Here is a 26,873-nt window from a genome sequence, read left to right as displayed (position 1 = left end):
ACAAAAATGAACGAACAACAACAAAAAAAAATGCAGGCAAATAAATGTAGAGAACTCGTAGCTGCCAGAGGGGAAGGGGGTGATGGGATAGGTGAAATAGTGAAGGGGATTAAGAGGTACAAATTTCCTAAACTTATTATGATGAACACTGAGTAATGTACAGAATTACTGAATCATATATTGTATACCTGAAACCAATATAATACTGCATGCTAACTATATTGAAAAAAATCAGTCAATACGTACATAAGTAAATGGTACAAACTTCCAGTTACAAAATAAACAAGTTGGGGTGCCTGGGTGGCTCAGTAGGTTAAGCCTCTGCCTTTGGCTCAGGTCACAATCTCAGGGTCCTGAGACTGAGCCCCACATCAGGCTCTCTGCTCTGTGAAGAGCCTGCTTCCTCCTCTCTCTCTGCCTGCCTCTCTGCCCACTTGTGATCTCTGCCTGTCAAATAAATAAATAAATTCTTAAAAAAAAAATAAACAAGTCACAGGGATAAGAAGTACAACATATGGAATACAGTCAAAAATATCACGGTAATCATGCAGGGTGACAGGTGTTAACCATATTTATTGTGGTAAGCGTTTCATAATGTGTATGTAGTTGTCAAATCACTATGCTGTATTCCTGAAATTTATCAGCCAACTATACTCAATTTAAAAATTTAAAATTACGTATTTTACTATAGATAAATACACACACATGTATATATAGTATAAATAACTGAATATACAAATATATACTGTATTTTATTACATGCAATAAAATACATATATAAAATCAACTACTGTACTGAATTAAATTCAATAAAATAAAATTTAGCAAACTCATATAAAGCAAAGTATACTACAGATCTATTTTCTGGCTTGAATCTTTACCAATCAAGGTATAAATATTCAAACAATTAAATCAAAGAAATTTTGTCAGTCAGAACATAGAAACAATGGCAGGGAACACTGGCAGAAGTCTTAGGAGTCCTTTAGTCTTCCCTTCTATTTAGTTCAAGAGTCCTACCAACAGCATGTGAAGCTGATGGTTTTAAAGAATCAGTGCAGGTGTGCCCAGACCTCTTAGGCAAAGTCTTTCTCCCTACTGAAATATCTTAGAAAATTATCTTCAAAAATTCTGAGAGATGAAAATTGTGCTCTTTTGCAGCAGGAGTTGGCCTGTGGATAAATCCAACCTACTGTCTATTTTTACAAATAAAGTTTTGTTGGAATACAGTCATGCCCATTTGTTTTCCACATTACTGTATGGCTCCTTTCATGTTACAATGGCAGAATTAAATTGTTGCAAACAAAACCCAAAATATTTAACTGGTCCTTTACAAAAAAGTGCCTCCCACTTTTCTAAAGCAACACCAGTGAAGTCTGTATCCTCTTTTCCATGACAGTATTAAAAAACCTAGAGATTATTAGTCCCATTTGCCTTTAGTCTTTTCTTCCCGTTTATGGACTATTACTCCTATGTCACTATTTTCAGTAGCTCAAATCCTTAAACATGCCCTTTTCTACATTATAATTGATGAATGACGCTCAGATAAAGTAGGAAAATGAATCCATCATCCCATCTAAGAAGACAGTGGAACCATTTTCTGATACAACATTTCTATTAATGCAGTTTAGAGTTTCATTTATCTTTTATATTCATAAAGAAAAGAGGTTTCATTTACTTATTTCTTGCTCCTTCACGTTGCTGACACATATCTTTTACAGTGATAACTTTTTTTTAAAAGGCAATGTGTATGTATTACTTTTGCAAACAAAAACACTCTATGAGGAAATATCCACACATTCTTTTTTTTTTTTCTCAAAGATTTTATTTATTTATTTGACAGAGAGAGATCACAGGTAGGCAGAGAGAGAGACAGAGAGAGAGAGAGAGAGAAGCAGGCTCCCTGCCGAGCAGAGAGCTCGATGTGGGACTCGATCCCAGGACCCTAAGATCATGACCTGAGCCGAAAGCAGCGGCTTAACCCACTGAGCCACCCAGGCACCCCCCACACATTCTTTTCAACACAATTTGTCTGGATCTGGGGACCAGATGTTATGTCACATATTTGAGGCTCCTACGTCATAAGTGTCTCTTTCTCTTCTCTTACTGTAAGCTATAGCTCTATTCTGTTGTTTAATACACCTTTTTCCATATGAGAATTATTCTCCTGAAGGAAACAAAACAGGCTCTATTATACTGAAAGTACCAAAGGAACATTCAGGAAACTGGTACACAGATGAAGAGCTTAGGAAGAAGCAGGAGAGTGCCCCAAAATACCAACAAGTGTGGTTTGGTGAAAGATGCAAAGCCTTAATGATCAGACAACACTAAGCTTGACATAGATTCTGTTCCTTCTTAGCTATATCATACAGAATAATTTCAAAAGTAGATTAAGGTGAAGATACAATTAATGAGCCAAGCATTACCTTAAATTTTTTTTTAAGATTTTATTTTTTTTTAAATTTGACAGACAGAGATCACAAGTAGGCAGAGAGGCAGGCAGAGAGAGAGAGAGAGAGAGGAGGAGCAGGCTCTCCGCGGAGCAGACAGCCCGATGCAGGGCTCGATCCCAGGACCCTGGGATCATGACCTGAGCCGAAGTTAAATATTTTTAAACATAAAACATATCCAGTATTTTGATGTAGGAATCACCTTTACCTGGTGCCTCAGACTTCTATCTGGAAGAACTCCCTTACCTGCCTTCACCCAAAGAAGAATAATAAACCTCCTCACTAATGTGCACATTTTTCTTTTTCTGATTTTTCTTTAAGATTTATTTATTTATTTGACAGAGAGAGAGAGAGAGAGAGAGGAAGAGAGAGAAATCATAAGTAGGCAGAGAGGCAGGCAGAGAGAAAGGGAAACCGGCTCCCTGTTAAGCAGAGACCCCGATGCGGGGCTCGATCCCAGGACCCTGAGATCAGATCTGAGATCATGATCTGAGCCAAAGGTAGATGTTTAATCCACTGAGCCACTCAGGCGTCCCTACTGTGCACATTTCTTGAATATTCATTTCTTGAATATGTGGAGCTAATATCATAAGGAGCTGCCAACACTAGTGATTGACACTATTCTTCCGATCAGATTTTGGAATGGAATAATCATTATCAATCAATGGAATAATACTCAGAAATTCTGAGTATTTTTTTTGTTGCATCGGCAAGCCCATTTGGCAGCAGCAGCTCTAAAGCTATGAACTCTCATCATTGTACCATTAATAATACTGATGTTTTAAACTTCATATGGAACTCTCTTATGTCTTAATTTTCATTTGGTTCCGAACTCAGGACCAGGACGCCCCCCCCTTTCTTAAGATTTTATTTAATTATTTGACAGACAGATCACAAGTAGGCAGAGAGGCAGGCAGAGAGAGAGGAGGAAGCAGGCTCCCTGCTGAGCAGAGAGCCCTACTCAGAGCTCGATCCCAGTACCCTGGGATCATGACCTGAGCTGAAGGCAGAGGCTTTAACCCACTAAGCCACCCAGGTACCCCCAGGACTCCTTTTCTGAATATGGGTCCTCTGATTAGTGTTCTACATCGCCCTTCTTGCATAAGTCACACTTGTAATTCAGTGTTCAGCTTACTTCCTTTTTTAAAAAAAGATTTTTGTCTATTTATTTGAGAGAAAGAAAAGTCGAGAGACAGCATGAGTGTGGGGAGGTGCAGCACAGAGGGAGAAACAGACTCCCTGCTGAGCAGGGAGCCCAACATGGGGCCTCGATCCCAGGACCCTGAGATCATGACCTGGGCCACAGGCAGACGCTTAACTGACTGAGCCACCCAGGCACCCCTCACCCTTCTTCTTTAAAATATAACAAAAACTAATGCATTTGCAAAGAAATAAATTCAGAATCTTCCACATTTGTTTTTCCTACAATCTATTATAAACAGTCTCATTACGTCTAATTCAATAGCAAGTGCTTTAGCTCCTTATCATTATGTCTTTCCAAACTTTCAATTCAGCTTTCATAAAGCAATCTTTGTTAGGAATTCATAGATTTAATTGTAAGGATTTTTTTTTTTTTTTTTTTTTGACAGAGAGCACAAGTAGGCAGGGAGGCAGGCAGAGAGAGGAGGAAGCAGGTTCCCCAGGCACCCAGGTGCCCCTCATAGATTTAATTTTAAATGAATAATTATTAACAGGTCTGCGAACAAATAGAATTAACTCTTGGTAAGGCTACAACTCATATATTAGAGCAGAATCACAGAAACACGCTAGAGTATAACTGATTAGGCATAAATGACCAATGGGTCCATCATTATCAGTCAATGTATTTTCCAGGGGGAATGGAGAGAACTGATTAATCTGACTGGAAGAAGAACTTCAATATCCTCACCTTTAAAATGGGGATACCACTATCCTTCTTTTAAGTTTCCCATGAGGATTAAATGAAATTCTAGGTATAAATTGTCTAGAGAAGTATTTGGCACAAACCAAGTGCTCAATAAATACATGAGGCCAACACTTAATAAAACCAAGCTCCATATCCAAAAAGCAGAATCTTTATGACACAAGTAAATCTTATCTGAATAATCTACTTGAGGTAAAAACTGGCAATGTTGTTGGGGATTACTTCCCATAATCCTGGCTAAAGTTTCAGTATAGGAGACAAAAACAAATTTTAAAACTTCCCCAATAGTGTCGGAGCCGCTGCAGCCAAGTCCGGATCCAGTCTCATGCACTGCTGATGCCCGCCCTCCCGACGTGCACTCCCAATTCCTTTTGGTTCTAAGTCCAAAATGGCAATTCTCAAAGATCAGCTTGATTCAGAATCTTCTTAAGGAAGAACATGTCCCCCAAAATAAGATTACAGTTGTTGGGGTTGGTGTTGTTGGCATGGCTTGTGCCATCAGTATCTTTTTTTTTTTTTTCTTCTTAAGATTTTATTTATTTATCAGAGAGAGAGAGAGGGAGAGAGCAGGCACAGGCAGACAGAATGGCAAGCAGAGGCAGAGGGAGAAGCAGGCTCCCTACTGAGCAAGGAGCCCGATGTGGGACTCGATCCCAGGACACTGGGATTATGACCTGAGCCGAAGGCAGCTGCTTAACCAACTGAGCCACGCAGGCGTCCCGTGCCATCAGTATCTTAATGAAGGACTTGGCAGATGAACTTGCTCTTGTTGATGGCATGGAAGACAAATTCAATGGAGAGATGATGGATCTCCAGCATGGAAGCCTTTTCCTTAGAACACCAAAAATTGTCTCTGGCAAAGACTATAACGTGACTGCAAACTCCAAGCTGGTTATTATCACAGCTGGGGCATGTCAGCAAGAGGGGGAAAGCCACCTTAATTTGGTCCAGCGTAACATGAACATCTTTAAGTTCATCATTCCTAATGTCGTCAAATACAGCCAAACTGCAAGTTGCTTGTTGTTTCCAATCCAGTGAATATCTTGACCTATGTGGCTTGGAAGATAAGTGGCTTTCCCAAAAACCGTGTTATTGGAAGTGGTTGCAATCTGGATTCAGCCCGGTTCTGTTACCTAATGGGAGAAAGGCTGGGAGTTCACCCATTAAGCTGTCACGGGTGGATCCTCAGGGAGCATGGAGACTCCAGTGTGCCTGTATGGAGTGGAGTAAACATTGCTGGTGTCTCTCTGAAGAATCTGCACCCTGACTTAGGCACTGATGCAGATAAGGAACAGTGGAAAGAGGTTCACAAACAGGTGGTTAACAGTGCTTATGAGGTGATCAAACTGAAAGGCTTCACTTCCTGGGCCATTGGACTGTCTGTGGCAGATTTGGCAGAAAGTATAATGAAGAATCTTAGGCAGGTGCATCCAATTTCCGCCATGATTAAGGGTCTCTATGGCATAAAAGATGATGTCTTCCTTAGTGTTCCTTGCATCTTGGGACAGAATGGAATTTCAGATGTTGTGAAGGTGACTCTGACTCCTGAGGAAGAGGCCCGTTTGAAGATCCCCCACTCTGGAGGATCCAAAAGGAGCTGCAGTTTTAAAGTTTTCTAATGAACCACTTCACTGTCTAGACTACGACAGGGTTTTAGTTGGAGGTTGTGTACATTGTCCTTATTATCTGATCTGTTACTTAAATAATATCAAAATGGCCTAAGGAAAAAACATCAGTTTCCTAAAGTTCTAAATAGGAATGGTTCAGCAAACCCTGCAGCTATACCCTAATGTTGGATGATACCTGCCTTTGTAGCCCTAAATGGGTTCATCTCAGAGGCACCACTGCCAATACTGCATATGCAGCAGGTGCTCTTCAAACCAGATGCGTATTTCCTGTGTGTTCTATGACTTCTGGTTCCTTCACTCAACACCCAACATGCCTAGTCCATCTTTTCCAGTCAGTCACATCCTGGGCTCCAATGTATAAATCCATTATTTCATGTATTGTGCATAACTGTTTCAAAGGATCTTACTTCGTGTACCACGTATGTGAGAATATAGTGTACATTGCCATATAATGAAAAAAGACCATGCAACCAACTAAGTGTCATAACAACTAAAATAACAAATAAAATTTGCAGTGACCTTTCTTTGGGAAAAAACAAAAAACAAACAAAAAAACCTTCCCCAATAACGTAAACATGACATTTAATGCCTCTAAACATCGAGAGAAAGGAAAAGCCTCAGTATCCTAAAAGACAAGAAAAACCAGGTGGTGGGGTTACGACATTGGGGAGGGTATGTGCTATGGTGAGTGCTGTGAAGTGTATAAACCTGACGATTTACAGACCTGTACCCCTGGGGCTAATAATACATTATATGTTTATTAAAAATATATAATTAAAAAAAAAAGACAAGAAAAACCACCTAGCACTCTGCAGATTATTCCATTCTCATCTGTTGGCCGGGAAACAGCAACCTGTTCTCCTTTCAATTCAGAAATCTCGTAAAATCAGTATATTACTATTTCCTTCTACTAACTCCATGGTCTGACAAGATAGGATCCATCTAAGGAAATATAATCACCAGAATCTAAGATAAGGAAGAAAGGAAGGGAAGATGGATGGATTATAACTACTCAGAATTATAGTATTTACCATTATAGGCCAACCCTGAAAAATAAATACAGTACACTTAAATGTTAAGTTCATATCTGCTAGGTTTTAGTCAATGCAATAGTAATATATAAAGACCAAAAACGTCACTTATTTGCAAAGAACAAGACTTATAACCTGGTTCCTATCCTATATAAACATGTTTTTCTGCTACAGATTCTGAGGCATAGATCTTATTGTGAACAGCATTCCCAAACTGACTCTTCATGGTGGCTGAGAATCCTAACCTAACCTATACACTAAGCCATTGTTAATGCCAGTTTCCTGTTCCTCCACTCCTGTCATCTACTATACTCAGGACCTTACCCCTGGTCTTCTATTTTCACTATGACACTCTAGCCTCAGTATGGCCCTCAAATCTAGAAACACTTTAAAGGTTCTGCCTCAGCTCTTAGTCCCAAGTGCTCTATGTACTCACATTCTGCCCAAAAGCCAACAAAATGCTAAGCTTTCTGTATTTGAAATCTTAAGTTTTCTTTCAAAAAAACTGAAATTTTGTTAGCATGAGTCTATAATTTTGTTCTACATGGGACACAAAAGCAGCAGAAAAGATAATCTACTTAAGAGAAAGAGATTAATTAAAGAGAATACATGGTGAAAGAAGTGTATGTGAAATTAGCATAACATACATGAAGTCTAAAAAAAATGAAAGGTGCTATGTGTCTTACCTCCCCCACCCACCTCATATAATACAAAACGTAATGATTATCCTTAATTTCAAAACTGACAGATTGCTCCTGTTGATTCTGAAGCTCTTCACAAGGACAGCCATACCCACCCTCTGTTTCTTATCCACACTTACTCATCCCTCTTCCATGAAGTCTTCCTTGATTAACTAGAAGAGAGCTTAGCATTGTTCCACCTACACACAGTCTCAAGATTCTTCCATGTCTGCCACCTGAAATAACATGCTTTCCTAACTGCCCATATAGAAAAATAAACCACTTAATCTATTTACTTAATTGAGCACATTTCCCAAGTGATCTTATTCAGCTAGCCAGCCATTTAGTTTTGGTCAGGTCATAATGGTTCTCTATGTTGCTTGTCTACTTAAGATTCCTTGAATCTCAAACTTAATGTTTGAGGCAAAATATAATCTATGGAAATTATGCAGCAAGTTAAATAATAAGATTTCTCCCTCACTACTTTTACATTTTTTTCAAAAGGAAAAAAAAAAAAAACAAAAAACCACCTTTTAAAAAGACCTCCCAGGGAGCCTGGGTGGCCCAGTCATTAAGCCTCTGCCTGCCTCGGCTCAGATCCCAGGGTCACCGCATCAGGCTCCCTAGTAGGCAGGGAGTCTGCTTTTCTCTCTCCCACTCCCCCTGCTTGTGTTCTCTCTTTTGCTGTGTCTCCGTCAAATAAATAAAATATTTTTTTTAAGATTTTATTTATTTATTTTACAGACAGAGATCACAAGTAGGCAGAGAGGCAGGCAGAGAGAGAGGAGGAAGCAGGCTCCCCGCTGAGCAGAGAGCCCAATGTGGGGCTCCATCCCAGGACCCCGGGATCATGACCTGAGCGGAAGGCAGAGGCTTTAACCCACTGAGCCACCCAGGCGCCCCTAAATAAAATATTTTTAAAAAATTAAAATTAAAATTAAAAAAGACTTCCCTACCAATATGTGTGAAACTTTGCCATGTAAGGTATTACACTTCCCCAAATTCACACCTGAAAAAATATAAACACAAAGTTTACAACACAAAGAATTCTCTGGAAGAGGACCTCAAGATGCATTCAATATATTTGCCTCTGCTCCTATCCCAATTATCCACAGGTTCGCCACTTATCTCCTGACCACAATATGTATGTAACGCTTGGCTACATAAAGAGAATACATGTCCTAGATTTTCTAGGACAATCTCTATCTCATTTACCCTTTTCCCTTCCATACACATGTCATAAGTATAATGAAATGTGATTGAACTGTTACAAATTTTTAAGACTTTGTGAATACAAAGGTCTAATGAAAGGAATTAAATGACACAGATTAGTTGTACAAAACACATGGTCACTACATTTATAAGTAAAGGCAGTGAACAAAATACATCTGAAACATCTTTAATACTGCCCACTAAAAACTTGTATTAAGTCAATGCTGGCAACCACAATATTAGAACTTGGCCTTCTTTCTCTTAGATGGATTTCTAAAATACAAGTTGCTACCAGGCTAACTCCTCCCCTTCTTAGCATGTTACCAAAATTCCAAACAGTTTGGTCTTGATTTCCTTATTCAAGGCTCATTAAAATACAGTTGACCCTTGAGATCCTTGAATAGTGAAGGGACAGAAGACACCTAGAGCAGTCAAAACTTTGCATATAACTTTTGACTCCCCTGACACTTAACAACTAATAGTCTGTTTACTGGAAGTCTTACCAATAACATGAATAGTGGATTGACAGATATTTCATATGTTTTATGTATTTATATATTGTATTCTTACAATAACATAAGCTGTAAGGAAAAATGTTAAGAAAATCATAAAGAAAAGAAAATACATTTACAGTATTGTAACATATTTATTGAAAAAAAATCCTCGGGCGCCTGGGTGGCTCAGTGGGTTAAGCCGCTGCCTTCGGCTCAGGTCATGATCCCGGGGTCCTGGGATGGAGCTCCACATTGGGCTCTCTGCTCAGCAGGGAGCCTGCTTCCCTCTCTCTCTCTCTCTCTCTGCCTGCCTCTCCATCTACTTGTCCTCTGTCAAATAAATAAATAAAATCTTTAAAAAAAACAAAAAAAGAAAAAAAAGGAAAAAAAAATCCTCATAAGTGGACCTCCTATACAGTTCAAATCCATGTTGTTCAATGGTCAACTATAAAGTAAATTTACTTCTCTCCTACAAATCAGCATAGGCCTTCCACCTCTTAAGACTTCTATTCTCATACTTGAGCACAGAGAAGGTCCTCCTTAACTGAAAGATTTAGTAGTTAAGTGTGGCTCTTCAATATCAAAAGCATTACCTTTGTTGTTGCTATTGTAATACAGTCTCTTCTGTTTTGTCTGGGTTTTGTTGTGTTTTACTTTGTTTTCCAATGACTATGTTTTGACTGGCTTTCAAATATCTTTGGACTAAAATGCAAAACTTAACAGCAATACCCCTGGCTTCTTACTAGGTAATCCTTATACTCCCTGGAGTTTAGAGGCTTGCCAAATTAATCTGGTGACCCTTGCTTACTCTCCCAGATAGTATTTACTGACAACCCCTTATACTGGATGAAGAAGGAAATAGTGTTTCATGTATATTTAAGTTCAAGAACATAATGTGGTGTCTCAGACTCACTGGGCAGAGTTCAGTCCAAGGGATGATGTGAAAATCTGAAAACAAGTACAATCTTCAAGCAATAAATCTAGACCTCACGATTCCTGAAGTTGTTTCCAGTTTTATTTATTTTTTTTTACTATTATCAACAATCCTGCTTTGAGCATCTCTGTACATCTATCTTGACACACTTCTGCAAGCATATTTAAAGGAAATAATGTTGGGGTAGAGTGCTAGAGCAGGGCTCTAGAAGTTTTTCTTAAGAGGACAAGTAATCATTTTTGACTTCGTGATCTATAAAGTCTCTCCTTCAACTACCCAACTTTGCCTTGTAGTGCAAAAGTAGTCATAGATAGACAATATAAATATAGATGTGCAGGACTATATTACAATAAAACTTTATTTAAAAAAAAAAAAGGCAGTGAGCCAGATTTGGTCCCAAGAGTGAGGGTAGTAGTTTACGTCCTTACTACAGGTTAATATACCTTTGAATGGCAGTACAAGGCTGAAAGTTATATGCATTTGACATTTTTATTACTATTCAAATGGGTCATTTTTAAAATAGAGATATGGGGCCCCCAAATGGACACTCCAGAGACAGCACTCCTTATCTCAGTGTCAAGAACTGTGAAGGGTCTGAGATTAGGCCTTGCTCCTAAGATAACAAGGTAAACCCTTCAGTTTTGTAGATGAAGGCAGAACACATGAGACTCCTGAGTCAGAGATCAACTACTCTATTAGTCATATCATAGCAAGAAGCATGAGCATCAGTGCCTTTCCATCAGTCCCCCTTACCCCACATCCCAAGGCAGCAAATAAATGAGTCCAAATGGATGTGTGCACAGTGAGTTTACGGGAGAGAAAACCTTTGCGTAGGTAGCCCAAAATTTTGTAGTGCACAGTAAGCATGGCCGACCTTTGTCTAGAGAGACATTATCTCCATTATACTGAACAGTAAAATATATCTGACCTTTGCCCTAGAGAAAGACACTATGTCTATTTGGACTATCCTTGAAAGGATAGTCCAAAACAAAGCCAATCAGTGCCTCTGCTTGCAAAACATGCGGAAATATAAGTGGCGTGTGGAAAATTAACTCCAGTACCATGTATCCTTTGTTTCTACATTGTCAGGACTCCTAGCAAATTTTTCCAAAGCATTCCACTCTATTGCCCAAGCTGATTAATCTGACAAAGGGAGGACCAAATCTATTTAATTTGTCTTACCCATCATGTAATGAAAGCTACCACTATAAACAGGATTCCAAAGCAACAAGATAAGGCCAACATAGAGTATTAAATCCACCATGTCCTCCAGGGTCCTGGGCCAAAACAGTTGAACAAATCCCATAAATCCAAGTGGCTTCCTCCTTATGTGTCTGAACTGACCTTTTCACTTAGATGGAAGCACTAATCCAGGTATAGGAAACATGTATTAACAATTAGACTCTGCATGGCCCGCAAGGAAATCTAAGGCAATACTATCATCCATAACAACCCTGGCCGGTAACTTGAGGCTGACTTAAATACTTTCTAGAGACATGGTGGTATTATTGATCACTTCAGCTACAGTCGGGGACAAATTTCATAATACCTAACAGGATGATTCCATCGCAAGGATAACTGCCTGCAGAGTTCATGTAAATAATGAATTAGTCATCCTTCCAAGAAATTCCCCCATGTGTTCAAGATTAGCCTCATTTTGGAGAAATCTCTATAATAATTTTAAAACTACATAATGTTTCATTAAATAAAATACATAAAGGTTTCTTACAATTTACCTTATAGTACAAGTCACTGTGTTTTCGGTAAGGAGGGGAGTTGATGCCTGGCTTTCATACAAGAAGCACAATGCCAGAAGTGCTGCTTACAATTGTTGGAGATCCACAAATAGGACCTAAGTCACAAGCTAACGGTGGATCAAATGTGGCCTTTTAACGGGTTGGTCTGCTTTAGGACTCCCAGTTTAGTTTGAACTGTGAAAAGACTGCCTAAGAAGTCAGGCCAAACTATCCTGTTTGTTCAAACATCAGCCAGCTGGCATTTGGCCACTTCTATGAAATGACTCAACAATGGCTACTGGAATGGGTGCAGGGAAGGCATGTGGTTTTGACAGGTGTTTTGTGTGGGAAGTAGAGAAGTTAGGCTCATCCCCTGCTATTTTCCGTAGACTTCTCAATAAAGTTAAGAGGAATGACAAACCATGATCAGAGCTATCTGGAGGTGGACAGCATACCCAGCACTCAGTTAAATATAAGGCATCTGGAGCAGCTTATGGGAGCTGCACCAGAAGTTTTCATTCCTGAGGAAGGTTCTGGGGGTGATTTTGAAAAACAAAGTTCATGAATGGTTTCTCCTCAGCCCCTACTTCCCACAGCTTAAGATATTACCTACCTAGAATCCAGGGACAACTGGTATGTCCCATTCCAGTAGCCATAAATTCAATCTTTATCTAATAATTTCCTCCCCAGACCCAGACTCTTCATCTGGAAAAATCAAATGCAAAAGAAACAAGGGCTTTCTAAAAATAAAAATTCTAGAGAACCATTATACACCCGTTTGACTCCCATAAGCCATCGTAAGGAGACCTGATCAGTATATTTGACCAAATGGTCATTATTCTTATAACCCAAGATTCTAGAATACAACAAAAGAACCAACGTGGCTGAACGAGAATTAGGTTTGAATCCCCTACAACTGTTTCTTAAGGTAGGTTGTCACCTAAAGGGTGTACCAACTAGGCTGCCCTATGGCTACTTTTCGGTTATTTAAAAAAAAAAAAAAAAAAAGACCTATGATACCCAGTGATTTTCAAGATGGGTAACATCTGTATAACGCCCTATACCTTTTATCCTGATCATTATTCAGAAAGCAGCCAAAAGGAGAAGATGCCTTTCTGGATCTACCTCCATTCAATGACCAAACCACTTACGAAAGTGTGTGAACTAGGAGGAAGTTAGGGAAGGTTAGAAACTTTCTGAGTCAACTTTCAGACAATTTCAACACAAAACAATACTGGATGACCATAGATGACTGGCCATGTGAAAGGTCCACTGAATACCTTTGAGAAATAAAGGTATATCACTGTTAAGATGCACATGGTCTGGGGCGCCTGGGTGATTCAGTGGGTTGGGGCCTCTCTCTGCCTTTGGCTCAGGGTCCTGGGATCTAGCCCCACATCGGGATCTCTGCTCAGAGGGGAGCCTGCTTCTCCTTCTCTCTCTGCCTGTCTCTGCCTACTTGTGATCTCTGTTTGTCAAATAGATAAATAAAATCTTTAAAAAAAAAAAGAAAAGAAAAGATGCACACGGTCTGAGAGCTGAACACATGCCATAGATTAGTTTCAAGAGCCACAATGGTACAGTCAGAATTGGCTGATCAGACTGGTACAACAACACTGTAATCTGAAAAAGTGTCAACAGCAGTGAGGCACTACCAATAGCTCCAAGAAAAGGTCAAAGGCTTAATGCCAAAAAGAACAGGCCTCTATCACTGCAAGAAAACAGGGTCAATTTCTAGAATGAGTCACTGCCTGGTATACAGCAGTGGCCTCTGCATTAGAGACATAAGAGTACTCTCACTTTGTGCCCAACACTAGCATCTCACACCTAACCAGTTTTCAAGAGATGGTATCAACTTGCTAAGCCATTTAGATTCCACTGAATGCATTCAAAAGAATAATACAACCACTTTATTTCTAAATGTAAATACCAAACACCCAGGTTAAATCCTTTGTAATTACTAAACTTATAATTAAAAAGTTTAGATGTCAACTTGAAAATGTACCAAGAATTTCTTCAGATTTAAAAAAAAGTCTAAAGAATTTCTCTATATTATGGTATTTTCTCTATACTATGGTTGAAACCCTATAATTTCATTACTTCACACATGGTTTTTGATAAAACTCAGGACTGTAGAAATGCTTCAGCTTGCTGAAAATGCCTAGTTGTTAAGCCCATTTTCTTGCTGCAAAGTTCTATTCTCTCCCAAAGTCTATGACAGTGTCTGGTACATAGTAGGCACTTAAACTCACTGAATAAATTAAAATCAAAAGCCATTTTTTTTTTTAAATTCTCTCTTTCTAATACACTCCATCCCTACCTGACACAAGGCAGATTAAATGCCTCAAGATAACCAGGAGAAGATGTTGTGTAGGGAAATACAAAAGAGAAAAACATATTATCTTTCTTTTTACTCATCATTTTATTCAGTTTAACAAACAAATCTGTAGCATCTTATATAGAATGATCTCAAAGAACTTCTTAACATTTATTCTTAAAAAATGGAATCCTTGTGCACTTTTTTTTTAAAGATTTTATTTATTTATTTGAGAGAGAGATAGAGAGAGAGAACATGAGCGAGGAGAAGGTCAGAGAGAGAAGCAGACTCCCCGTGGAGCTGGGAGCCCGATGCGGGACTCAATCCCGGGACTCCGGGATCATGACCTGAGCCGAGGGCAGTCATCCAACCAACTGAGCCACCCAGGCGTCCCTCCTTGTGCACTTCTGATAGGAATGTAAATTGGTTCAACCACTATGGGAAACAATACAGAGATTCCTCAAAAAATTAGAAATACCATAACATTCTATTCCTTTACTAAGGAGTAAAGAAAACAAAAGCACTAATTTGAAAAGATATATGCACTCCTATGTTTACTGTAACATTATTTACAATAGCCAAGATGTGGAAACCATGCAAGTGTTCATCAAAAGATGAATGGATAAAGATTTGGTAATATCTATAATGGAATATTACTCAGCCATAAAAAAGATGAGATCTTACCCCCTGCAACAACATGGATGGATGTAGAGGGATTATGCTAAGTGAAGTAAGTCAAAAGACAAATACAATATGATTTCACTTATATATGGAATCTAAAAGCAACAACAAAAAACCAGAAATGGACCCATAAATACAGAAAACAAACTGGTAGTTGACAGAGGGGGAGTTAGTGGGGGTGGGTAAAATAGGGGAAGGGGAGGGGGAAATACAGGCTTCCAGTTATGGAATGAATGCCACTTGGGAAGGATGAAAGGTAAAACAAAGGAAACACAGTCAATGGTATTTAATAGTATTGTATGGTGGCAACACTTATGGTGAACATAGCATAACATATAGCATTGTTGAATCACCACGTTGTATACATGGAACTAATGCACTACTGTGTCAACTACTTCAATAAAATTTTTTAATAAATAATCTTTAATCCTAAATTTTAAAAGGATACTCTAGGAATACTTAAAGGTTCTCAGTAATTCTTCAAGTCAGTTAAAAGTAAGCCAAGTCCCTTGCCCTTGCTCAGAGGAGAGAAAAGTGACATAACTTACCACAGAGGCACAAAGACAACCATAAAGAAAAATAAGCAAAAAAAGAAACCACACCAGACTCAACAAAATTTTCCTGTAGAGAATACTGTTTGCCACCAAACCCCTCTTAATAAAGAGCTCACTGCCTTAGCTGCTATGTCTGAGCTATAGAGAGCAGTTTTGCCCAAGTTTGCCCCCCCCTCCACTTCCTAGGCAGCCCCTATCCAATGACATCCATGCAAACCTATGAAGGCCTCAATTGTAGCCCAACTCAGGACAACTCTAAAGGGACAATCTATCTACTGAATTCATAGTAGAGTAGGTCAAGAATGTCACTGGGCCTGAATCACAATTCAACTTTATCATATACCCAATATCAACTTTATCATATACCCAATTCTGTTTCCTTCCTTTCCTTTTCAGATATTGATCCCAAGAACATTCAACGAACACCCTGTAAGCTAAGCTCTATCTCACGCTTCCCATGGAAGCAATAATTCCCAAGAGCAATACTTTTATTTGCAGAGCACACAAGCCTTTAATAGTTTCTACTCATATATCCTAATAGTTGGAAAAACAACACTGTAAAAGAAAATACCATCACTTTTTCTGTGATAGTCCTAACTGAACCAAAATATTTTCCTTAAAAAAAAAAAAATCGATACACTGAAAGTTACGAACATGTTAAAGACCTCAGTTTTTACACCTATTAGCACTGTTTTCCAGGCTGGGACAATATTTCTTTCCTTCTAAACCCAAGTAACAGTCATTGAACATATTAATTTAGTATATTAAACATTAAGTTATTAACATGGTCTTACATTTTATGTGATTTTCATATTTCAATTTCTAATCATAACAGAAATTCCCCACTTAAATATTCTGTTTCCTCCACATAAATTAAAATTCAAAAAGTCTGCCTGTTAAGATCCCTTAAGAGGAAGAAAATACTTTACTGAAATGTAACAGCAAAGAGCAAACATTCAGAAATGATTAGTCATATTAGTAAAAGTATCATTTCATACAAATCTCATTATAAGAAGCAAAGTTAGAATATGAATTAATTACATGGAGAAATGTAGGAAAACACTTCCTAGGTCTACTTTCATAGCCGGCTCTCAAAATGTAATTTCTTCTCTTAGAAATCCTTGAAATCATAAAAGTCTTTAAAATTTGATAGAAAGTCTTTAGACTCTATAAATATCTGAACTGAAAATTAGTTTTTGCCAACACAAGCAATAGAGAATATGGATGACAGGAGAAAGGGAGAGCATTCTTTGGTAAAAGAAAGTTGGTTTGTTTTTCAGAGTCCATAGTCTCTCGTGATTCGAAGTGGCGGAGGGGTGGGAGGTTGGGGTACCAGGTGGTGGGTATTATAGAGGGCACGGATTGCATGGAGCACTGGGTGTGGTGAAAAAATAATGAATACTGTTATGCTGAAAATAAATAAATTTAATTAAAAAAAAAAGACAGTTGGTTTGTTTAATATTTAATCACTCCAAAAACTTAAAATGACTACTATGGTTAACAAAACTTTTTTTTTTTTAAAGATTTTATTTATTTATTTGTCAGAGAGACAGCGAGCGAGAGCGAGCATAGGCAGACAGAGTGGAAGGTAGAGTCAGAGGGAGAAGCAGGCTCCCTGCGGAGCAAGGAGCCCGATGTGGGACTCGATCCCAGGACGCTGGGATCATGACCTGAGCCAAAGGCAGCTGCTTTACCAACTGAGCCACCCAGGCGTCCCGGTTAACAAAACTTTTATTAACCATTTTATACAATGTCTATATGCTGGTATCAAGGTAAGTCCAACAAAAAGCCAGCACAAACTCAAAGATCATCTCCCTTTACCTGAAGAAGAATCCTAGGAATTTTTCTGACACCCAAAACTTAAAAAACACCAGCTCACGGCTCTTCCTTCCCAGTTCGTAGACCTACAACATTTTGACTAAATAAAAATGCAGCCACATGAACTACCAGAAATTCGGTCTTAAGGAATCAAGAACATCTGATGACTCATCCAGAAGAATGCCTAATAACCATCTTCCAAAATCAAGGTGGTCTCCAAACTTTCCAGAACAGCTCTATCCACACACCCTAATATCCAAGTGGATCTCCCCTGCCCAGGGGGGCTGTTTTTATATAATCAACAAATCAGGCAATAACTGTTTTCCTTACTTTTGCTTCAAAAATAGAGAGAGAGAAAAAAAAAAACTTTCCCTATGAATAAGATCAGCTTTGACAAACTATGAGTTAAAAACTCTCCAAATGAAAGTTAACTGATTCTCCTGTGTTGCTCCTTCTTGTTCTTTTGTCATGTCAGGGTTATGATGGACTTGCTTTAAAATTTTATTCTTATAAAGAATTTGCTTTTTTACTAAAAGTTAAGTTATACATCTTGCATTTAAGCTCAGAGTTTACCAACTACGCTGTCTCACATAACCCCACCAGCAAATGAAATGCATGTTACCAATGTTCTCTATTTGGGCCCATGTTTTATACTTCTTATCTTTCCTGGCCTTCACCTATTGTCAAGGAGTTTTGGGGTGTGCATGGGGGAGACAGGGAGAAAGCAGGCAAGAGGAACAATTAAGCAAAACAGATACTAAATGCAAAGGTAAATAAAATCAGATACACAAAGAAATCAGTACTTGTCATAACCTTACAGTCCAATAAAGGTGATACTAATATGTCTAATAAAGTATCAAAGGTTTGCTAAAAGGTCTAATAGTAAGATTATGTTAAGAAGCCTTTAAAGGGCAGAGGACATTTTACCAGTAAAATAAAAATCTTAAGAGTGATATTTAGCTTCTTTAAAATACACAAAGGACTATTATGAAGAAGAGAAAATAAATTCACTTTATTTTGCCACAAGAGCAGAAATGAGATCCATAGGAAGAAGTTGTTAGGAGGTTGTCAAAGCCAGTATTTCCCCAAGTTTATTCCATAGACCACTGACTGACCCACCAAGTAACCTTTCAAAAAGAATTCCATTTTCACATACATTTAGGAAACATATGCAATGTGTTTATACAGTATATACAATACTTGAGTACCTCTGGGAGATGAAAATGTACATGAGTACTAAAAAGTCCTATACTAAGAAAGTCTATTTAACTTTTTAAAATCAAGTATTCTCCAAATTTTTACCATGAGTGTTGTTGTATTTACACCTATTTTTATTTAAGTAACCCCTAAAAATATTGAGAAGTATCAATAAAGTACCGCTTTTCTAAGGATAATACACTGATCATAAGTCCTTAGAAACTAGATGAATTTCCTAAAGAATAATAAACAGATATTCACATTATCTGGCTGGAATCTATCTTATAGGCACAAAGTTTTAAGCACAAAATGTTTTTAATGAACAGAAGAAAAACAGTTCCATAAAAGAGACATACGGTATAGCTAATACTTTTAAGAATTAGAATGAATTTCTAAATTTCCTTAAAAGTTAGAGAATTGAGTATAAACTCACAATTTAAAAAAAAAGAATAAATGAGCCACACAAAATATGAATTAATGTTATGTTCCATGTTGAGGTTTTAGTTGAATTTTTAATCATCAATATTCTGAGGAGAGGATGGAAAACACTATGTAATTTTTCACATGAAGTCAGAATATTAGTTTATCATAACCTGGGAGTGAGAATCAGTCTTAATAGAAATTTTATCACTGACAACAAAAGCTATATTCATCATTAAAGGTCAACAGCCCATATCCTCCTCAAAATACTGGGAGACTGATGCCTTACCACATGAGGAGCCAGAGTCAACAAGCTTTCAAGAAAGGGAAAAGTTCCATTTAATTTTAAGTTTGCCAAGTAAGTGAGACCAAGTAAAGAGAAAGCTAAAAACACAGAAGAGAAAAATAACATTATTTAGCTCCCGTTCTCAGTCTACACAGGTACCCAAGGATCATTAGATTCCATTGAACCTCATTATTCACAGGTTCTGTATATGCAAATTTGTCTACTTACTAAAATTTATTCATATACTGGTTGGGCTTTCAGTTATTTGTGGACATGTGCAGAGTCACGAAGAATTGGGAATACCTGGCATACGTGTTCCCAGCTGAGGTCAAACAAAGCCTTCTTGTTTTAGCCCTCGGACTATAAAAAAGCATCCTTCTTGCAAACTATTTAGTGCCATTTTTAATGGTTTTTTTTTGTCCTTTTTGTTGGTGGTTTCACTGTTCAAAATGGCTCCCAAGCCATTTTAAGTGCTTTCTAGTGTTCCTAAAGCACAAGACGGTTGGGACATGTCTTATGGAGAAAATATGCTTAGTTTCAAGTATGAGTTATAGTACTGTTGATCATGAGTTCAATGTTAATGAATCAATGAGATACATTAAGTCCTTAAACTGAAACACAAATAAAACATAAAACAAGTGTATATATAATGACTAATTAACAAAAGTTCTGTGACCAGAGGCTTACAGGAACCTAATTCTGTATTTCTACCAGAAGCACTGGTTCATTATTCATTAACTTAGCATCTGATAACTTTATAGAACATAACTATCTTGAAAGAAAACTATCGTTACCCATTACCCTACACCATGCCATCTTTAGGTTACCTCAACCAATGCAAAGTGTGAATCTGAAAGTTTTCAGAAATGAATGTTTGTTAAATTTCTAATATAAAAGCCCTTGGGAAATAATCATGATCCTCCTCCAGAAGAATAAATTTTTCTAAGTATACTATTAACTAAGTAGTGATACAGTCTGGAAGAAGTATGGTAGTATTAACTGGTGAACTCTCAGCTCACTTGGAAATCCAATTCACAGACTTCAGAATTGATCCTGTTTTCTTAGATGTAGAGTTCATATTATCTGCTGGTTTCCCAGGTATGAACATGATAAAGGATTAATCTGAATCACTCATTACCCACAAACTGTTAAGTGTTATGCGTGACTAGTGCATCGTAACAGGATCCATGGACTAGGCTTGTTTTATTTTATCTGTTTAAACTTGAAGTTTTTACAGAGACATACAGAGTGGAAATTGAGTTTCCCTTTAGATCGACAGCTTGTCAATCCAAAGAAAAGCTTTTAGGACATTATCTCAAATCAGTTTCCTTTTCAGATTGGGGTATATCTGTGTAGGACTCTAGAAATGACATGTTTCACCGGTAACTGTCTTTTGCTAGTTGAATATTCTGTGCTGTGTCAAAAAATACATGAAGGCGGGGCGCCTGGGTGGCTCAGTGGGTTAAGCCTCTGCCTTCAGCTCAGGTCATGATCCCAGGGTCCTGGGATTGAGCCCTGAGTCGGGCTCTCTGCTCAGCAGGGAGCCTGATTCCCTTCCTCTCTCTCTCTGCCTGCCTCTCTGCCTACTTGTGATCTCTCTCTCCACCCCCATCAAATAAATAAATAAAATCTTTAAAAAAAAAATACACGAAGAAATCAATTAATTGTAGGCAATCAACACTGGTGTCTATCAACACAGAACGAAATCTCAGGTTAATGAATACAAAATACATGTGTCAGGTGGATTGCATTTGTTTTAATAGGCTTGACATGTTAAGTAATCCTAACATTAATTGTAACTAAATATGACCTTACATACACTCACCTAGGGAGGAAAATGAGAATGCAATTTCTTTGAAGGCATATTTGGTTATTCCTCTTTGTGCTCAGTTTTATAAAGAGTGAAAAGTAAAAGAAGTGTGTGTTTTTCAAGGAGCATGTTGAACACCCCACTTCCAAACACTCAAATCCACCCCACCACACACACACCCCACTGCCGCTACCATGTCAATAAAGCAAGAGCTTCCAGTTTTTCTCTTTTGGAGCAACAGTTCATGTCACCTTGTACTCCAGGACTGGCCTCTTTTTGTAGACAAAGAAAACCCTACAGAAGAACTAGACATAATGTTCCTCAATCTCAACATACCCATACCCCAAAACCAAATCTCACTGGTCCCTCTTTTTCTAGAAACAGTTTGATATTCTCCTCAATCCAGTTATGCTAGAGTTGTTCTACCTGTTATACCTGGACACATTTTTTTACTCCTATGAACTTCTAAGGACAGTGGCAATCCCTCCCTTCTACCTTTTCCCTTGAACTCTTACAAGAAAAACAACCCACAGAACAAACTATGGTTAAAATAAAAACCAGTTATTCAATATTATGCACCTCTTGATGTTATACATAAGAGCATCAATTATAAAGTTTCATTGACGTAAAATGTTTTAGGAAAAAAATGGAAGATAGTGGAACACATTTAATAAACTTCAGGAAAAATCACACAAATGCAGAATATAAGACATTCTACCATACAGCTGTTCTGATTTCTTTAGAAAGTCAATTGTAGGGGCGCTTGGGTGGCTCAGTGGTTTGTTAAAGCCTCTGCTTTTGGCTCAGGTCATGATTTCAAGGTCCTAGGATCGAACCCCACATCGGGCTCCCTGCTTAGCAGGAAGCCTGCCTCTTCCTCTCTCTCTCTCTGCCTGCCTCTCTGCCTACTTGTGATCTCTGTGAAATAAATAAATAAAATCTTAAAAAAAAAAAAAGTCAATTGTAAGGGAAATTTTTAACTTAAAAGAAACTGAAAATATGTAGCAATCAAATGCAAAGACTATTTTTTTAAACCCAAGAAAGACAATTTGGGTGACAATTCATTAAGTGTAAATAGGAACAGTGTTAGAGGAACTGCAGTTAATTTTCTTTGTCATGAAAAGGGTGATATGGTTATGTAGGAGAACTTTTTTTTCGAAAGGCTTACTGTAGTACTGCAGGCTGATTTTCAACTGTGAAACCTATAAAAATCAAAACAATTTTGTGGTATTCCTGGACACTGAAATATAAATAAAAAGATTAGAAGAATTAGAAGAAATGTAAAATTTATGACTAGGAAAGATATTGCTACATAGTCATATTAAGTGCACACCTGCCATGAAAGACTGAAATCGAGAAAAAGAAGCCAAGCCCTGAAACAAGTATTACATAGATGATACCTCAGTGGAAAGAATAATTAGGCTTAATGCACAAAACCAAAAACCATTAATAGAGAGATAAAAACAAAAAAACAAAACCAGACCCTGAAAAGTGGCACTGGAAAACCATCAGCTTCATCATGTTTTATCTTTCTGAAGAATTTTGACTTTTGGCTTCACTGATTTTCTCCATTGAGTTCCTATTTTCAGTTTCAAAGATTTTTTATCAAATTTTCTATTTTTATTTCTGCTTACTTTGGGTTCTTTTTCTAGCTTCCTAAGGTAAAGTTTACATTACTGACTTTATATCTTTCTTCTAATATATACATTCAATGCTATAAATATCTAACCATTGTTTTTCCTGCATGCCACAAATTTTACTAAGTTGGGTTTTCCCAACTTAGTAAATACATACAACCATTGAACCAGTGCTTTCTTTTCTTTTCTTTTTTAAGATTTTTATTTACTTATTCGACAGACAGAGATCACAAGCAGGCAGAGAAGCAGGCAGAGAGGGGTGGGTAGGGGAGCAGGCTGCCCGCTGAGCAGAGAGCCTGATGCAAGGCTCATTCCCAGGACCCTGAGACCATGACCTGAGCAGAAGGCAGAGGCTTAACCCACTGAGCCACCCAGGTGTGCCTCAGTGTTTTATTTAAACCCAGAAACAAATTCCTGAATTTGGGGGCCATTTTGGTCTCTACCACCTTTCCTACCCATGTTCCATAACTTCTATTTTTAGTTCTTAAAATTGTATTTGGCAAATTGTCATAGAATAAAATTAATTTAAAATTGTCGTGTGCAAGTCTATGAACTGGGTAATGTTATGTTCTTGGAGCCAACATCAAATCATAATAGAGAATGGTTACATTACACAAAAACCTCCTTCATGCCTTTGTAGCCACATGCTTCCACTAAAGCTAACTGCAGCAAGGACTGATATGTTTTCTATCACTATAGTTTTGTCTTTTCAGAATGTTGTATAAATAGAAACACACATCACTGAATCTTTAAAGGGGTTTCCTTAGTTTGTGTACTGCATTTGACATTCATTCAATTTGTTGCATGTATAAGCAATTTTTCATTTTAACTGCTGAATATCATATCATTGTATAGTTTGCCGGCACTTTGTATAACCCTTTATCTACTGAAGGACAGCTAGGTTGCCTCCAGTCCTTTCCAACTATGAATATAGCTTCTGTAAGTATTTGTATACAGATTTTTGTGTAAATATAAATTATTATTTCTCTAGGGTAAATGTCAAGGCGTGGAGTTCTTGGGTCATAGGCTAAGTGTACGGTTAACTCTATAAGAAACTGCCAAACTCCTTTCCAAACTGGTTATGCCATTTTGCATCCACACCAACAATATGTAAGAAGCTCCACTGATCTCCATCCTCAATAGTACTTGATATACTATCATAAGATTTTTTAATTTTAGCTGTTCAAATAGCTATGTAGAGGTATTTATTTCAACATGGTTTTAACTTGCATTTCCCTAATGGTTGAACATCTTTCCAGATGTGTATCTGCCAACCTTTTATCCTCTTTAGTGGTATGTCTGCTCAACCGTACACCCACTCTTGAATTGGGCTGTTAGTTTTCTTAGTGTTGAGTTTTGAGAGTTACTTATATGTTTCTGAATACAAGTCTTTTGTGAGATACTTATTTGCAAATATCATTGCCTAATCTCTAACATGTCTTTTTGTTTCTCAACATTGTCTTTTGTAGAGCAAAATTTTTATTTTAATGAACTCCAATTTATCAACTTCTTTTAGGACTCCTGCTTTTTAAGTCACGTCTAAGAACTCTGCCTAACTCCAGATTGGGAAGGTTTTTTCCCGTTTTCTTCTAAAAGTTTAATAGTTTACATTTTACAATTAGGTCTATGGTGGGTTTTGAGTTAATTTTATAGAAGATGGAAACTTAAAATGAGGTTTTTTTGTAAATAAATGTCTAATTATTGCAACATCGGATTTTTTTTTAAAGATTTTATTTATTTATTTGACAGACAGAGATTACAAGTAGGCAGAGAGGCAGACAGAGAGAGGAGGAAGCAGGCTCCCTGCTGAGCAGAGAGCCCGATGTGGGGCTCGATCCCAGGACTCCTGGGATCATGACCTGAGCTGAAAGCAGAGGCTTTAACCCACTGAGCCACCCAGGCGCCCCAACATCGGATTTTTTATTTGCCCTAAGAAGTATTATCTTTTAGGGGCACCTGGGTGGCTCAATTGGTTAAATGACTGCCTTTGGCTCAGGTCATGATCCTGGAGTCCCAGGATTGAGTCCCGCATCAGGCTCCCTGCTCAGCAGGGAGTCTGCTTCCCGCTGACCTTTCTCCTCTCATGCTCTTTTTCTCATTGTCTCTCTCAAATAAATAAATAAAATCTTTAAAAAAAAAAAAGTATTATCTTTTAAAAATCGTTTGTTCAGGGGCGCCTGGGTGGCTCAGTGGGTTAAAGCCTCGGCCTTGGGCTTAGGTCATGATCCCAGGGTGCTGGGATGGAGCCCCACATCGGGGGGTCTCTGCTCCGCGGAGACCCTGCTTCCTCCTCTCTCTCTGCCTGCCTCTCTGCCTGCCTCTCTGCCTACTTGTGATCTGTCTGTCAAATAAATAAAATCTTTAAAAAAAAAAAACTATGAAAGAAATTAAATTCATAATTGAAAATTTTTCAAGAAAGAAATATTTAGTCCCAGAGGATTTACTGGTAAATTCTACCAAATACTTAAAAAAGAACTAAAATAACATTCTTTCTCTACTATTTCTTCCAAAAAAATAGAAGAGAGAATACTTTCTGTCTTTCTGAAGCCAGAATTAACCTGATATCCAAACTAGACAATGACAGTAAATAATAAAGTAGAAAGAAACTATGGGCCAGTATACCTTATGAACAAAGTTACAGAAATCTTCAATACAAGATTAGCAAATTAATTTTATTATCTACAAAAAAGAATAAATAATGCATGACCAAAAACCTTACCAAGAAATCTACAGCCAAGAGTATACATTATGCTGAGGGACTCTGTGCTTTCTCCCATGAATAAAATCAAGGCAAGGATGTCTACTTTTACTTCTCCTATTCAGTATTTTACTGGAAGTCTTGGTTATTGTCCATATGGTAACAAAAGGAAGTACAAGGCATACAGATTACAAAGGAAGAAATAAAACTGTCCCTATTTACAGACATGATTGTCTATATAGAAAATCCCAAGGAAATCTTTAGAGATTTAGCAAGGTTACTTGGATACAAGACTAACACACACACAGAGTTGTATTTCTATATACTAGCAATGTACAATGGTACAATGACATAATGAATACAATTTACATTAGTTCCAAAGGAATGTAGTACTTTTGTGTAAATATAATATACATGTGTATATGATATACATGCTGTGAACTACTAATGATGAAGGAAATCATAGAAGACCTAAGTAAATATCGAGGCATACTGTGTTCATGGATTGGTAGACTCAAAATAGTAAAAATGTTAGTTCTGATTTATTATGATCTGCCTGGGTATGGATTTCTTTGGGTTTATCCTGTTTTGGATTCTTCAAATCTGTATGTCTACATCTTTACCTACGTTTGTGATATTTTAAGGCCATTATTTCTTCAAATATTTTTAGCACCACATTCTTTCTTAAAATGTCTTTAAAAGTCTAGCACTTTGGGGACGCGTGGGTGGCTCAGTTGGTTAAGCAGCTGCCCTCAGCTCAGGTCATGATCCCAGCGTCCTGGGATCGAGTCCCGCATCGGGCTTCTTGCTCAGCAGAGAGCCTGCTTCTCCCTCTACCTGCCATTCTGTCTGCCTGTGCTCGCTCTCTCCCTCTCTCTCTGATAAATAAATAAAATCTTAAAAAAAATTTTTTTGAAAAAAAGAAAAAAAAAAGTCTAGCACTTTGTTATTTTCTCATAGTACCCTGAGGCTCTGTTCAATTCTTAAAAATTTCTTTCCTCTCTGCTATTGAATCTTCCAGTGTTTTTTTTTCACCTGTTGTACCTTTCAGTTCTAACAATTCCACGTCTTTTTTATACCTTCTCTTTCCCACGATTTCCAATTATTTCTAGAGCATTCACAAGTGCTCACTGGAACATCTGTATAATAGGTAATATAATCTCCCTATCATGTTATTCCAATATCGGTATCATGATGGTATGTATATATACCATTGCTTCCCACCCACGTGAATGAAATTTTCCTGGTTCCTTATATGCTACATAATTTTGGATTATAATCTGATTATTTTAAATATGAAACTTTGGTTCCTGTTTAAATCCTGTGGATAATGTTAGTATTTTTGTTTTAATAGCCCAACAGTTAGGTTCAACATACAGTTGAACTGTAT

General features: G+C 37.7%; 1 protein-coding gene and 1 pseudogene across 4 annotated transcripts in view; one reads left to right on the top strand and one right to left on the bottom strand.

The window, feature by feature from the left end:
- TCF12 (transcription factor 12) overlaps nt 1-26,873 on the bottom strand; it is a 392,538-nt gene that overhangs the window by 277,103 nt on the left and 88,562 nt on the right. The gene's annotated exons all lie outside the window — the stretch shown is intronic.
- LOC101677951 lies at nt 4,721-6,062 on the top strand (annotated as a pseudogene).

This window comes from Mustela putorius, unplaced genomic scaffold (genome assembly GCF_011764305.1).
Source record: "Mustela putorius furo isolate JIRA1106 unplaced genomic scaffold, ASM1176430v1.1 tig00003896_pilon_pilon_pilon, whole genome shotgun sequence".
In the NCBI taxonomy this organism is placed as follows: Eukaryota; Metazoa; Chordata; class Mammalia; order Carnivora; family Mustelidae; genus Mustela; species Mustela putorius.
Note: the sequence above shows the minus strand (reverse complement) of the source record. Positions and strands in the feature narration are given on the sequence as shown.